Here is a 14,887-nt window from a genome sequence, read left to right as displayed (position 1 = left end):
TCAGGAGGCTAAGATCTGAGGATCCCAGTTCAAACCAGCTCAGGCAGGAAACACCATGAGACTCTTACCTCCAACAAACTACCAGAAAACCAGAAGTGGCGTTGTGGCTCAAGTAGTAGAGCACTAGCCTTGAGCTGAAGAGCTGAGAGACGAGGAGGAGGAGGAGGAGGAGGAGGAGGAGGAGGAGGAGGAGGAGGAGGAGGAGGAGGAGGAGGAGGAGGAGGAGGAGGGGGAGGGGGAGGGGGAGGGGGAGGGGGAGGGGGAGGGGGAGGGGGGAGGGGGAGGGAGGAGGGGGGAGGAGGAATTTAAGTACTTACAATTTTCAAGGAAGGAAAAAAAAGAAATTTAAGTACTTACAATTTTCAAGAATGTACAACTTGTCACCAGGCCTACTGTGTTGCTACAAATCACAGAACATTCGGTAAGAGAAAAAAGCCTCTAAATGTCAGGAGTAAATATTATTGATATTTGACAAAAAATAGTGCTTGTCTGGATGGTTACTTGAGAGGCAGAGATTGGGAAAGCACAGTTTGAAGGCAGTTTGGGCAACAGTTCGTGATACCTCATTTCAACCAATGTCTGAGTGTGGTGGTACACATCAGTCATCCCAGCTACATAGAAGTATAAGGTTGGTGATCTAGGAAAAAGTGTGGGCCTTATCTGAAAAATAAGCAGGATCAAAAGAGCTGAAAGAGTACAGCATCTGCCTTGCAACCATGAAGCCTGGACTTCATTCCCTGAGCTGGGAATGGGCTTAGTGCTAGAACGCTTGCTTTGCATGCATGAAGCCCTGGGTTCAGTTGCTCAGTACCACATAAACAGACAAACCAGAAGTGGTGCCATGGTTCAAGTGGTAGCGTGCTGGCCTTGAGCAAAAGAAACTCAGGAACAGTGTGTAGGCCCTGAGTTCAAGCCCCATGACTGGAAAAATAAGTAAATGACTGCTCCCCTTTCCCAAACTTTATTATCTCTGTGAGAGCTTCTTAATCTCAATTTGGTTGGAGAACAGGAGTCCTGTTTTGAACTTGCTGCATTGTGATTAATAAAACCTTCAGATTCTTTCAGCTAAAAGATTCCTGTGTCTTAGTGGATCACAGATTTGTGAGAATACATCTTTGGATATAAGTAATAAAAGCAAATATAGATTAATTATGGAAATACCAACACATATCTACAGCTGGGAAGTTGAGACAAAGGCACGTGAAAGCTTTCTTCTTCACTACGGGATAGAAAAACCCTAACACAGATTTCAACAAAGTTCTGAATCCCTAAGTCCTGCCCAGCTGGGATAAGTAACAGGATGATATGCACCTGTTACAGCTTTGCTGAAAAGGAAGACAGATCAAATACAGTATGGTGAAAATGGTGAAGTCATTTTTATTTCAGTACTTGACAAAATACCCCATAAAATTCAAAACTTCTACCGTTATACAAAAATAAGTCTCTACAAGTGATAAGTTCTGTCCTTATCACCAGTAGCAAATCTATTAGGCAGAAACATGTAACTTCAGTAGCCTTGTAAGAAAAGTGCAGGACACCACAAGCTACACATTCAGCAGTATCGTAATTTGCAAAAGTTTGATCTGTTCACCCATTTGATAAATACACAGGTTTATAATTTAATCATTTAAATCAGCATTCCACACATATGCATGTAACTTAATGATTATTGTGCATGACTACATACACAATGCTTGTATGTACAAACTCCAGTTTGTTTTCCTGGGCTGAGCAAGGGATTTGTCTACAATCAGAAGCTGTGTTTGTATTGGTTTCATTTACTATTCACAATACAAAAGCACAAAAGAGCCATTGATTTACAAAAGGGAATTTGTTTAAAACATGTCAGGCATTAGAGTTTCAAATGATTACATTCTCATGGCAGTGTAAAACTGTGTACCTGCAAGAGAAAAACAGGACATTTAAATGACTGCAAATTAGACTGGTACCTATGTCGCACACAGGGCAGGCTATTACTATTACGCTCCATAAAAAAAAGCCTGGGGTTGGGGATTTAGCTCCATGGAAGAGCCCTTCCCTGGCAAGTGAAAGGCTTTCAGTTTAGTTAGCTCTGGAAAATAAAATAGCCTTTTTCATTGCAATGTCTCATACTTGCATTAATTTTTGAGTGTTTTCTGATGATAAATTTCAAAGTTATCTTGACCAGCTCCATAGATAGGTAAAGGAAGTACTGGCAAGAACCAGTATTCAGTTTCATATGTCTTGAGAAATCTTGGATACTTAAAATCTGTCTTAAGCAATGTAGCTGCTCAAATGAAAAGCCAAGTAAACAATAAAAAGCGAACCTCAGCTACCACACTTTTAATCCCAAACTGGGTTAAAAATGACTTCTTAAGCCAACACCACTGGGTCATGCCTGTAATCTTAGCTACTCAGGAGGCTGAGGACTGAAGATTCATGTTGAAAACCAGCCAAGGCAGGAACTGTGAAACTCATCTCCAACAAACTACCAAAAGGTCGAAGTGGAGTTGTGGCTCATGTGGTAGAGGCCTAGCCTTGAGCCAAAAAAAAAGCTCAGGGACAAGTGGCCATGATCTGAGTTCAGGTCCCAGAACTGGCATCAAAAAAGTAAATAATTTAAAGGCTATTCACATGATCTGTTTTACTCCATGGTTTGTGGGATTAGTAGCTAAATAAATAAATAAATAATAAGCAGTCCTTAATAGAGAAATTAGAAAAGTAGACAAAGCACACTCACATCAACTGAAGGAAGTCTGGATCAGGAGTGAACTGTAAAGAAATAAAAAGACCTTTGATCTCTATGATAGGGACTCCATCTCTACATTTCAGGTATATTTTTCACAAGAGAAAAGATCATTCTTAGAATGTTTTTTTAAGTGGGATTGTGTTAGGGATGACATAAAAAGAGTAAGGCAGGGGGATGAAGTCTACACTGCATGTTTAAGGCAACTGCTTTTCCATACCCTTAATTGTACGCCTTTATAGGTTTTTCCATGCTATTTGGGAACATACTGTCCACTAGAGCAAAGCTTCAGCATGCCAGGTATATGTTATTTAACCTGTTTGTTAATGAAGATAATACAGAATCATTCTTTGGAGAAAGCAGCAATGGAGATGATAAACCATGTCTTAAATTTTTTAATGTCAATTTCTCTGTTACTTACAGAGTTTTGACTTAATTTGGTAGCTGTGTATTGAATTAGAGGACTGGATTATCCTAAACTATGAAAGTAAGGAGTTTCAAAAACCAAATAAGCTCTGGGTATAGCTCTCTGGTATTACTGCTGAAGTGGTTAAAAATAGTACCTGACTGTACAGTTCCAAGTCTTCTTTGCAGTGCTTCTAGTCGAGTGATATAATCTGTCAGGGCTCTGTCGGGATCGTAATTCTGAAGCGGAGAACATGCTAGGGAACCAGGATTTAAATCAGCTGGAGTGCCTGGATACCTAAGGATTAAAAGTATGTAATGAATCCAAATGATCCCATGGAACTAAATTACCAACCTAGTTCCATCCCTCTCTTTCCAACTCCCCTCCCTATGCTTCTAAGTTTGAGAGGACAAAGAAATGAGACTTCAATATATCCCCTGAGCCATCATAAGAATGCCTAGTGCAAAGGCTGCCAGAGGTCCTAGTAGAAAGGCTTCCTCTGTGTGGATTGTAATGGCTTCTTAATGGCCAGTAGGAAGGTTAGTCAATATTTTTCCAAATCCCTAACCACAACATATATTAACTAACACTTGGTCACTTGTTTTATAGACCCTTAAAAACCATTTATAAACTCAAAAATGATGACACTGAATCTTAGGTTATGTAAAATATGTCTAGCTATTGCAATACGCAGAAGTCAAAGCTCTAATGGTGTGTATGACTCAAATGTTAATGTAATTACACACCAGGCAGGTTTGATGAGATTTTTACCTATTTTGAAATGGCAAAGGAGACCTAGGATAGTCCAGATCTGATCTTGACCGGTATGTTGTGTGTCTTGGTTCTCCATAGAGCTCCAGCCCACCAGAATGATAAAACGAGTCAGTCTTTTCATTACCTAAAGTAATACAAAATATACCATTGTAAAAAATAAAAAAACCCACTAAACATGTGTAAAAAGTCTACAACACTTTAATAATAAAGGTGTAAAAGTTGAGCATATTATACCACACTATATCCTACTATTGTCAAGTTTGAATTATTTTCAAAGAAAGGAACAACACAATTTGATTTTGTTTTTATTTACTTATATTTTTATTATCTCTAGTTGTTCAAAGAAATTCCCATTCTTCAAAACAGTATATGAGAACAAAGTGTCTGACAACATTGTCACCCATCTCTCTTAACCCATCCCTTCTCTTACTTTTTTCTTTAATTGAGATTAGGTCATTACATCAATTTCACATATTTCACAGTATTGGGGAAAAGTGATACTTAGAGTCACAAACATTTTAACTTTCACAAGACAAATTGTCATTATCATGGTCTATACAGTTTGTGAATCCTATGAGCTTTGACAAGTTATTGTTTCCACATCAGGTGAAGTTTACATTTCTTTCCTTTTGCTTAGTGTGGGCTGTTCCCACTTACTCTGTTCCTCCTCCTGGCTTCCCTCTGTTGCGTGCATGTATCTACCATATATGTGGTCTAGAACATGGAGTCATTTAGCAATAATATGACAAAATGGCTTGCTGTCCTTTGTTTCTTGAATCCTGTTTGCCATATTTTCTTGTATTTTGGCTTTAGCATCCACATTTCAGGGAGACCATGTGCCATTTGTCTCTTTGTTCTTGGTTTACTTTGCTCAAAATAATCTGCTCTAGTTCCATCCATTTCCCTGCAAATGTCATTTTTTGTCCTTTCTAATGGCTATAATATTCCATTGTATATAGCTACCACAATTTTTGGATGCAGTCATCACTAGTGGGGCATCTGAGTTGTTTCCAAATCTTGGCTATTGTGAACAGTGCTGCAATAAACATGGAGGTACATGTGTCTTTGTATACTGGTTCCTGTTGTTCAGGGTAGATGCCTAGGAGTGGTATGGCTGAGTCATAGGGGAGGTCTATATTTAGCTTTCTGAGGTACCTCCAGACTGCTTTCCAAAGTGGTTGTATTAGTATACATTCCCACCATCAATGCAGTAGTGTTCCTTTTTCTATGTATCCCCTCCAGCATTTGTCGTTGGCTGACTTTAGGATGTGGGACATTCTGACTGGGGTAAGGTGGTATCTCTGGGTTGTCTTTATTTGCATTTCCTCTTTAGTTCCCTTGCCCATTTCATGATTGTTTTGTGAGATATGTGAGGGGTTAGTTTCTTGAGTTCCCTGTATATAATGGATATTAGACCCTTGTCTGATATTTTGCTGGTAAATATTTGTTTCCCAATTAGTTGGCTGTCTGTCTGGTTTGGTTGCTATTTCTTTGTCTGTGCAGAAATTTTTTATTTTAAGGTAGTCCCATTTGTCCAGTCTCTCTCCAATTTGTTGTGACCCTGGGACTCTGTTCAGGAAGTTCCTGTCTGTGCCTATAAGTGTCTCTCCTACTCTGTCCTTCAGTAGTTTCAGAAATTCAGGTTTGATGTTAAGGTCTTTAATCCATTTTGAGTTGATGTTAGTACATGGTGATAGGCTAGGGTCCACTTTCATTTTTCTGCATGTGGCCACCCAGTTTTTCCAGCACTAATAGTTGAAGAGGTTATGATTCTTCCACTGTATGTCTTTGGCTCCTTTGTCAAATATCAACTGACTGTACATATGCGGCTTTATTTCTGGGTCCTTTAATCTGTTCCATTGGTCTTCAGGTCTCTTTTTGTACTAGTACCAAGCTGTCTTTGTGATTATGGCTCTGTAGTAGAGTTTGAAATTCGGGTATCGTGATCTTTCCTGAGTTGTTTCTTTTGCCTAGAATTGCTTTGGCTATTCTAGGTCTTTTGTTGCTGAGTATGAACTTTTGGACTGTTTTCTCTATTTCAGTAAAGTATGTCATTGGGATTTTAATGGGAATTGCATTGAATGTGTATATCAATTTTGACAGTATAGCCATTTCACTATGTTAATTCTGCCTATCCAGGAACATGGGAGATCTTTCCACTTCCTGGTATCCTCTATGATTCCTTTTTTTAAGGCTTTTTATACTTTTCATGAAATAGATCCTTTACATCTTTGGTTAGGTTAATTCCTAGATTCTTTTTTTTTTTTTTTTGAGGTTATTGTGAATGAGGTTTTTTCCTTGATTTCCCTTTCTGCTTATACATTGTTGGTGTACAGAAGGGTGACTGATTTTTGTGGGTTAATTTTGTATCCTATTACTTTGCCAAAGTGGTTTATAAGCTCTAAGAGTTTGGGGATGGAGGAGCCATTGGGATCCTTAAGGTATAAAATCATGTCATCTGAAAAAGAGAGAGTTTAACTTCGTCCTCCCCTATGTGGATCCCTTTAATGTCTTTTTCCTGCCTTATTGCTCTGGCTAAAGATTCCAGAACTGTATTGAATAGTGTGGGGAGAGTGGGCATCCTTGCCTTGTTCCTGTTTTTAGGGGAATTGGTTGTAGTTTTTCCCCATTAAGTGTGATATTGGCTGTTGGCCTGTCAAATAAGGCTTTTATTGTTTTAAGGACTGTTCCTTCTATTCCAATTTTTTCCAGAGCTTTTAACATGAATGAATGTTGTATTTTATCAAAAGCCTTTTCTGTGTCAATGGAGATAATCATATGCTTCTTGACCTTGGATCTGTTGATGTGATGGATTACATTTATTGACTTATGTATGTTAAACCATCCCTGCATCTCTGTGATGAAGCCTACTTGGTCATAATGTATGATTTTTTTGATATGTTTCTGGATTCTGTTGGCTAGAATCTTATTGAGGAGCTTTGCATCCGTGTTCATCAAAGAGATTGGACTGTAGTTCTCTTTTTTTGTTGCGTCTTTGCCTGGTTTGGGGATGAGTGTGATATTGCTTCATAGAATGAGTTTGGGATTACTCCCTCTGCTTCTATTTCTCTGAAGAGCTTGAGGAGTATGGGAATTAATTCCTCTTTAAAGGTCTTATAGAATTGTGTAATGAATCCATCTGGTCCTGGGCTTTTCCTTGTTGGAAGGTTACTGATTGCTTACTCTATCATTATAGGTTATTGGCGTATTTAATTGTTTTATTTCTTCTTGGTTCAGTTTGGGCAATTTGTATTCCTCTAGGAATTCATCCATTTCTGCTAGGTTTTCCTTCCTTTGTGAATATAAAGTCTGGAAATATTTCTTTATAATTGTTTGGCGATCTTGGATGTTTGTTTTAATTTTTCCTGTGGTATTTTTGATCTTATTGATTTGGGTCTCTTCTTTTTTTAGTTAATCTTGCCAATGGTCCATCAATTTTATTGATTTTTTTTAAAAAACAGCCTTTTGTTTTATTAATTTTATTTATAGTTTTCTCTTTTGTTATTTTCAGCTTTTATTTTGGTATCTCGCTCCATCTAGCGACTTTAGGTTCAACTTTTTCTTGTGTGTCTAGCAGTTTTAGTTGCATCATGAGATTATTTATTTGGTCTGTCTCTGTTTTCTTGATGTGTGCACTGAGGGCAATAAACTTGCCCCTCAGGAATGCTTTCACTGTGTCCCATAGGGTTCTTTGTGATGTGTCTTCATTTTCATTGAATTATAGGAACTTTTTAATTTCTTCTTTAATTTCTTCTGTGACCCATGTGATGCTCAGCAGTGTGCTGTTTAATTTCCATGTGTTTGAGTTTTTTCAACTGTATGCCTGTTATTGAGACTAGTTGGATTCCACTATGGTCAGATAAAATACAGGGGATTATGTTCATCTTCTTGTATTTGCTTAAATTCTTTATATGAACTAAGATATGATCTCTTTTAGAAAAAGTTCCATGGGCTGCTGAGAAGAATGTGTACTGGGTTGTTGTTGGGTGGAAAACTCGGTATATGTCGCTTAAGTCTGTTTGAGATATGACATTATTTAATTCAGAGAATTCTTTGCCAATTCTTTGGTTGGTGGTCCTGTCCTTTGGTGAGGGTGGAGTATTAAAGTCTCCTAGTATGATTGCATTTGGATCCATCTTTTCCTGTAAATCTGAGAGTAGTTGCCTAACATATTTAGGTGCACTGATGTTTGGGCATATAGATTGACAATGGTGATGTCCTTTTCTTAGATTGTTCCCTGTATTATTACATAGTGACCTCCTTTGTCTTTTAGTATAAAGTTTATTTTTATCAAATATCATAATGGCAATTCCTGCCTTCTTGCTGGGGGCATTTGCATGGTAGATCTTTCTCCATCCCTTCACTTGGAATTTGCTTTTATCTTTGGCTGTGAGGTGGGTCACTTGAAGACAGAAAATTTATGGATCTTGTTTTCTGATCCAATCTGCTGTTCTTTTTCTTTTGATTGGTGAATTGAGTCCATTAGTATTTGTGGTTATTATAGAGAGGTATATTATATTTCCTGTCATTTTATACTTTCCTAAGTTTTTCTTTTCTCCTTCCCTCCTGTCTTTACTATGTTGGTCTCCTAATGATATCTATCTGGTCTGGATCCCTGTTCTTGAATGCTTTCTTCGGATTGTTTTCCCGCTCTTAATATTCTTTGTAATACTGGCTCATTGTTTATGAATTCATTTAATTTTTCTTTACTGTTAAAAATTTTAGTTTCTCCCTTGAATGTGAATACTAGCTTTGCTGGATATACCAGTCTGGGCTGGCAGTTGTTGGTTCTCAGGGCTCAGATGGTATTTCCCAAGCTTTCCTTAAATTCAGAGTCTGTATGAAGAGATCTGCAGCGATTCTAATTTTTTCCCATTGTCGTATAGCTCCTTCTATGCTTTTGCTTTGTGCAAGATTGCTTTTTATTGCTAAAACCTAGCATTTTTTTTACTATAATGTACCTTGCAGTGTTCCTCCTGGGATCTTGCTTGTTAGGTGTTCTGTAGGCCTCTGTTATGTAAGTAAGATTTTCTCTTGTAAGACTGGGGAAGTTTCTTGGTGCTGGGCTGGTGGGGAGTATTTTAGCTGGTCCAAGGTTCTGTTGTGGAGGGGCTGCTTCCCAGCTGCTGGTCTGACTCACCTCAAACTTTGAGGTGGGCAGACACACTCGGCTGTCTGCTGGGGTGTGCACTCAGATCCTGACCAGTGAAGACAGCTAGGGTTCCTGCTTATCCTGGTACTGGTCGGGAGCTGTCCAGAGGTGCTGTGGCAGATGGCTGGTTTTGTGCACTGTAGGTTGCCGTTCAACACCGTGCTCCCGGTTCCTTGAGATGATTCTGGGCTATGCTGGATGGTGGTGTGGGCTGGGTCTGTGTTTCACCGTCTTTGGACTGCTTCCCTAGGCCAGCGCAGGGAGGCCCAGGGTGGCGCTGCCAGTCCTGTGCTTCCGCCGCCGCAGCGCCGCTGTGTTCCGGGCTGGGTTGCTTGCGTGGGCCTGTGCAGAGAGGCATCACCCGGCACAGCATGTCTGGGGTCGTTTGCTGCGCCCACCGCAGTCACGGCCACCTGAGCTGGGCTGGGGGGGCGAGGCGTCCGGGGCCTAGGGTCATAAGCCGCTGCTGCCGCCGCCGCCGCCCCAGGCTGGCTGGGCCGCTTATGCAGGCCGGGGCAGGGAGGCGCTGTGCCCCGCATGGAGGCTGGGGTCGCCCCGGGCTGGGCCCGTTAAACTGGGAGCTTGGGGCTGCTGTGGCCCCTGCCCGGGGCTGGCTGGGCTGTTCCCGCAGGCTGATGCGGGGAGGCCGTGTGCTAGAGGTCTGGGCTGGGCTGTTCCCGCCCGGGCCGCTGAGTAGCCGCCTCTTTGTTGCTGTTGGTCTCTTCAAGGACGGAACTGGCTGCGGTGTTTCCCGGTGGGTCTGTCGCCATCCTGGCCGCTCACAATTGATTTCTCTCCGAACGCCACACTCCGGCATGCGGAACTCAGTAGTAGGCATATTTACTTTTTGCCTCATGACACTGACATGAGTGGATCGATACGAGCTAGGGTGTGGATCACATTGATGAATGTAACTTTCCTTTTATCACTCCGTCCTGACCTTGGGGTTGGGGGGAGCTTCCATGCAAGATTTGTTAACTTTTAATACACAAGAAAACCTGTGGCAAAAATCTTGGCTGTTTCAGTGTCTTTCAGACTATATTCAGGTAGCAAATGTTCCCTACAGCTCAGTTCCTGGGAGCTGCAGGTGACTCAGAGCCATACTGTGGGTCCACAGTGCCTGAGAGAGAACTCTGTTCTTCAGCTTTTGACCTCAGCCTCACCCCTGTAATGTCCAAAATACAGGACTTTCTATTAGGGGCACAGAGAAGGAATTGTAACTTATCATAATTATGTAGCCTATTAGTAAACTCAGAAGCTGTACATTGTTAAATTATGAAGCCTCAACCCTTAAGTCTTTCACTAGAATAACAAATACTCTCTCTTGAACCATACTTAAATGTACTGTAAGGAGAACAAGGCTCGAGAGGCAGGCAGGCTCTAAGTCTTGGCTCCACTACTTCCCTGATAGCTAATCTGGAGCAAAAGACATGTATTTTCTCTGGCTCAGCTTTTCATCTTACCAGTGGAAGTAAGAGTAACTGTGTGTCCACCACAGTGCTGGGAGACTACATGAATAAAGCATAATTCAAACTAAGTGCTCCTTTAAATAGGCTATTGATATATATATATATATATATATTTTTTTTTTTTTCAGGTAAGGGGTAGATTTATTCAGTAAACCTGCTGGGACCAGGCAAGGTTGACACTCCACGTTGCTGGGAAAGGCCTGGGAAAGAGAGAGCTGGGAAAGAAAGAGGAAAGAGAAAAGAGCTAGAAAAGGTTAGGTTTTTAAAAAGAGGTGGCCGAGTAAGAACAGCATCACACACGTGGTATTCAGGTAAGGGGTAGGTTTATTCATCGTTCCAGCTGGTACCAGGCCATCTTGGTCCTCCACGTGGTGGGGAAAGGCCTGGGAAAGAGAACTGGGAGAGCTGGGAAAGAGAGAGCTGGGAAAGAGAAGAGAAAAGAGCTAGAAAAGAGCAGAGAAAGCGCGTCTGGCCTAGATAAGGCTAGGCCTTATCTAGGGTATGGGTGGAGAAAGTTGTGGCCACATCAAATTCAGATGTGACCTCTTCCAGGTGTCCCAGTTGCCTAGATAACGCAGGTACTGCGTGGAGACTTTGCTGCGAGGAGGGTGGAGTCTGCTAGCCATCCAGGAGAGGACCTTACATTCCAGCCTTTTAATAATCATGAAATAGGGCAAGGATTCTCTCTGGCGACTTCCTGCTGACAAGGGCGTTGACAATAGGGTTAAAAGGCTGGAATTTGGTCCCCTCCCAGAGAAGGCAGTGAGCAGCAGCTGTCCCTTGGTGGCGTGAGTCCTTATGTGAAGTCTGGAGAAGTCTCATGAGCATTGAGGGGCTGGAAAAAATACTAGAGAGCAAATAAATGGCAAGAGGAAGGACTTGGGGCTGAAAATGTTGTTAGAAATGTCCCTAGCTACCTCTGACATCTGGCGACTAGGTAGAGAAGTCAGGTGACAAAACTAAGAATATAAATTCCTGTTCAGTTAATAGGTAGACAGGTATAGACATTGGATGGGCAGGCTTCTTACTTCCACTGACCTCCCGGCTCTGGTTAATTTTGAAAGGGCAGGCACAAAGTGGTTGATGTGACATCATCTCCTCTTACTCCTCTCCATGTTCCCTTGTTCCCCAGACTGGCTGAGTCTAGGTGCTCGTTGCTAGGATGGCTTGTCTCAGTTGGTATTCAAGGAGGTTTGAACTCAAGGCCTGGGCATTGTCCCTGAGCACTTCTGCTCAAGGCCAGCACTGAACCACTTTGAGTTATAGTACCACTTGTACAGTTTGACTGGTTAGAGATAAGAGTTTTGAGCCATGCTTCCAGCCTGGCTCTTTGCAGGTTAGCTGGAAGATGGTATCTCAGGGATTTTTCAGCCCGGGCTGGCTTTGAACTGAAATCTTTGCCACAAAAACCCTTTATTATTTCCAATTAAAGCAACAAGGAGATCAAATAGAATAAGTAGAGCTTACCTGGTCCTTATCAAGGATTGCCAACAAATATTCTGAAATGACAAAACTTGTTAGATATGATGAGAATTTTAGCACAGATAGGCCCAGAATTTTAGAACCACATAGTCAATAGTAGAATACACAACACAAAACAAAAAAGGCAAAACTTAAAACCTAAAATTTTTGACAACAATATGTAGACATCTTTGCTAACAAAGCACATCAGATGGTTGGGCCTCGGTTACCAGGGCCTGTGAAAAGAGCAACTTGTTAGAAAGGCACCTTAGAATTGCTGGATGGAGTGGTAAGCTTGGTGGAAGGTTAAGGACCAGATGGGGCCAAACAAATCCTTAACCCACCATGTGGCCAAGATGGCGAACTCAAGATGACGAATTTCTGAAAAAATGCAAAGAAAGCCTGAACAAATAGATCAAGCCTATTGGCTAGCCTTTGAGAGGGAACCTAGAGGGGGGTCCCCGGGATCCAGACTGCATTGCACTCTTCAGGGCACAAGCCAAAATGTAGAAAAGAGAAAGGGAGAAACAGGTAAAGTTGGAATGAATGGCAGAGAGAGAGCAATGAGAGCCTGAAAGTAAACAGACTTCTGACCATTTACCATTGCAGTGGCAAAAACTGTCTACATCTGAGAATGGCATAAAAATGAGGTGCTCTGGCTTTCCAGGGAGTGCAGGAGGCATTTCAAAGAGGTTTCACGGCTCGGGCGTGATTTGCAGCACTGCATTAAATGAGTAGGAGAGTCAGTCTGGTGAGCGAAGGAGAGCTGACCAGGCAGAAGCGGCGTCCCAACTTCCCCCAGAACCCTCTAGAGAGAAATGGCCAAGCCCCCAAAACCAAGCATCCTCGGCTTCAGAGGTGACCGCCTTTCAGCTAAAGGCCATAGGAGCTCTCTGGCGTGGCGCCACATCTGGACAGAGACTGAGCCACAGAGAGCCGTATAGAGTAGTTTCACTCACCAGAGTAGAGAAGTGGTGTGGACGTGGATGTGAAGGCCAGCAATGGTATTGATGTGTTGTGTCCGCAGCAGACAGATGGTTTTGCAAAAGGCCATCAGAACTGTGGGTATTCCTCAGAGCAAAAAGGGAAGAACAAACAAAAAAAGAAAAAAGAGGGGAAAAAAAACAGAGGAATCCCAGCTATCCTGACTTTAAGCCCTTTATCCAAGTCACGGCACCATTTATGTTAGGTTTTTAAAAAGAGATGGCCAAGTAAGAACAGCACCACACATATGGTATTCAGGTAAGGGGTAGGTTTATTCATCGTTTTGGCTGGCACCAGGCCATCTTGGTCTTCCACATGGTGGGGAAAGGCCTGGGAAAGAGAGCTGGGAAAGCTGGGAAAGAGAGAACTGGGAAAGAGAAGAGAAAGAGCTAGAAAAGAGCAAAGAGCAGCTATTGATATTCTTGAAATGAGGAGTCTCCAGCCTTGTTACTTAGGCTTGTTTTGGATAAAAATGGCTTAAGAATTTATATTTGGAAGTTATTATACATGCAGAGATTTCAGAGAGTTCTAAGAAAATACACTATTGGATTTCACCTGGATTCAGTCCAAAACCATCTCTGTTAATATTGATGGAACCCTAACCTGTGACTCGATGCCACCGCTGAACCATCCTAAAAAAGATGCCAAGATAACATTTCACAGCACATGTATAGAAGATAAATTGTATGGAGTATGAACAATGTACAACATCATCACAATTGCTTCACCTAAACTACATAAATGCCCCTGTGGTTTACAGAACAATCAACTGGAAGAAAAGAACAAGGCTAAAAGCTCCCTTCACCCACTTCCCAAGAGGCAATACAAATCTAGTGTTGTTCTCCTAAATTTCTAGCTTCAGGGATGAAAGGGGCCTAAAGACATCTAGAGTAAAAGGAGACAGTTAAAAGTAGATGAACAAAGAAAATGTGGGGGGAAAAAAGACAAAAAAGGGAGAAAAAAGTAGAGGAAACATCTTTAGGTTGGCAAGAGAGAGCTGGAAAAGCTAGAGGACAGGTTAGATCATGTTATCAAGAGCAAGAAAACAATGCTGGTTTCAGTGGGAATGGGATACATGTCTTGAATCAGCTGCCTTAAGTTGCTGCCTGAACCATCCTGACTCTCTGAGCGTTATGGAAAGCCAATTTTGACTTCTTAATTCTAATTAGTATCAAGGCTCAGTTTTAGGAGGGTCAAATATGATGAACTTAAAAGAGAATAAGAAAGGGAGCTAAAGTGAAGTCTTTCAGTAGCACTTTCTAACCTCATGGAGCCTCAATTTCTCTGTTCAAAATTACTAATTCTTGTGACCTCTCATCTGTGTCTTCAAAGCTCTGTGTCTACTCTTCTCCACTGAAAAGTGACTAGCCTACAGGCTTTTTAGGCAGGTATGAGGTCTTCATTCAGTATATGTCTCAGCACTTTGTTTCCCTTACCAAGGGTAATGAAGGGTATGAGAATGTGAAACTACAATGTGGAATGAAAGAGGCAGGAAAGTAAAAATCTAACACTAAGATAAAACCTGAGCTTCAGTTTAGAGAACTGACATGAGTGATACCTGGTTCTTGAACTCAGGACTTGGGCACTGTCCCTGAGTTTTTAATTCAAGGCTAGCACTGTACCCTTGAGCTACAGCTCCATTTCCAGTTTTTGGTGGTTAATTGGAGATAAGGGTCTCATGGACTTTCCCTCCGATGGCTTCAAACCTCAGTTCTCTGATCTGAGCCTCCTGAGTAGCTAGGATTACAGGTAGCCACCAGTACCTAGCCCTACTAGCTTAAATAAAAAAAATAAAGTAGTTATACAAAAGGGTGACCATTCAGTATGTTAGTTTATAAGAACAATGCGTGTTGATTGATATCACTCCTTTTATCATCTTCCCCATCCCTCCCCACCTCACTACCCTCCATGTTCCT

The 14,887-nt window shown here is 41.5% G+C and overlaps 1 long non-coding RNA gene across 1 annotated transcript; it reads right to left on the bottom strand.

Annotated features, from left to right (window-relative positions):
- Nucleotides 1-3,292: 3,292 nt before the first annotated feature.
- On the bottom strand, nt 3,293-13,588 carry LOC138810092 (uncharacterized). Its single transcript, XR_011367023.1, has 3 exons — nt 13,527-13,588; nt 3,903-4,029; nt 3,293-3,428 (listed from the first exon to the last, which is right to left on the bottom strand). It is a non-coding gene; the product is annotated as an uncharacterized lncRNA (long non-coding RNA).
- Nucleotides 13,589-14,887: the final 1,299 nt, after the last annotated feature.

The sequence above is a fragment of the Dipodomys merriami genome, unplaced genomic scaffold, assembly GCF_024711535.1.
Source record: "Dipodomys merriami isolate MVZ:Mamm:240054 unplaced genomic scaffold, mDipMer1.0.p SCAF_5, whole genome shotgun sequence".
Lineage (NCBI taxonomy): Eukaryota > Metazoa > Chordata > Mammalia > Rodentia > Heteromyidae > Dipodomys > Dipodomys merriami.
Note: the sequence above shows the minus strand (reverse complement) of the source record. Positions and strands in the feature narration are given on the sequence as shown.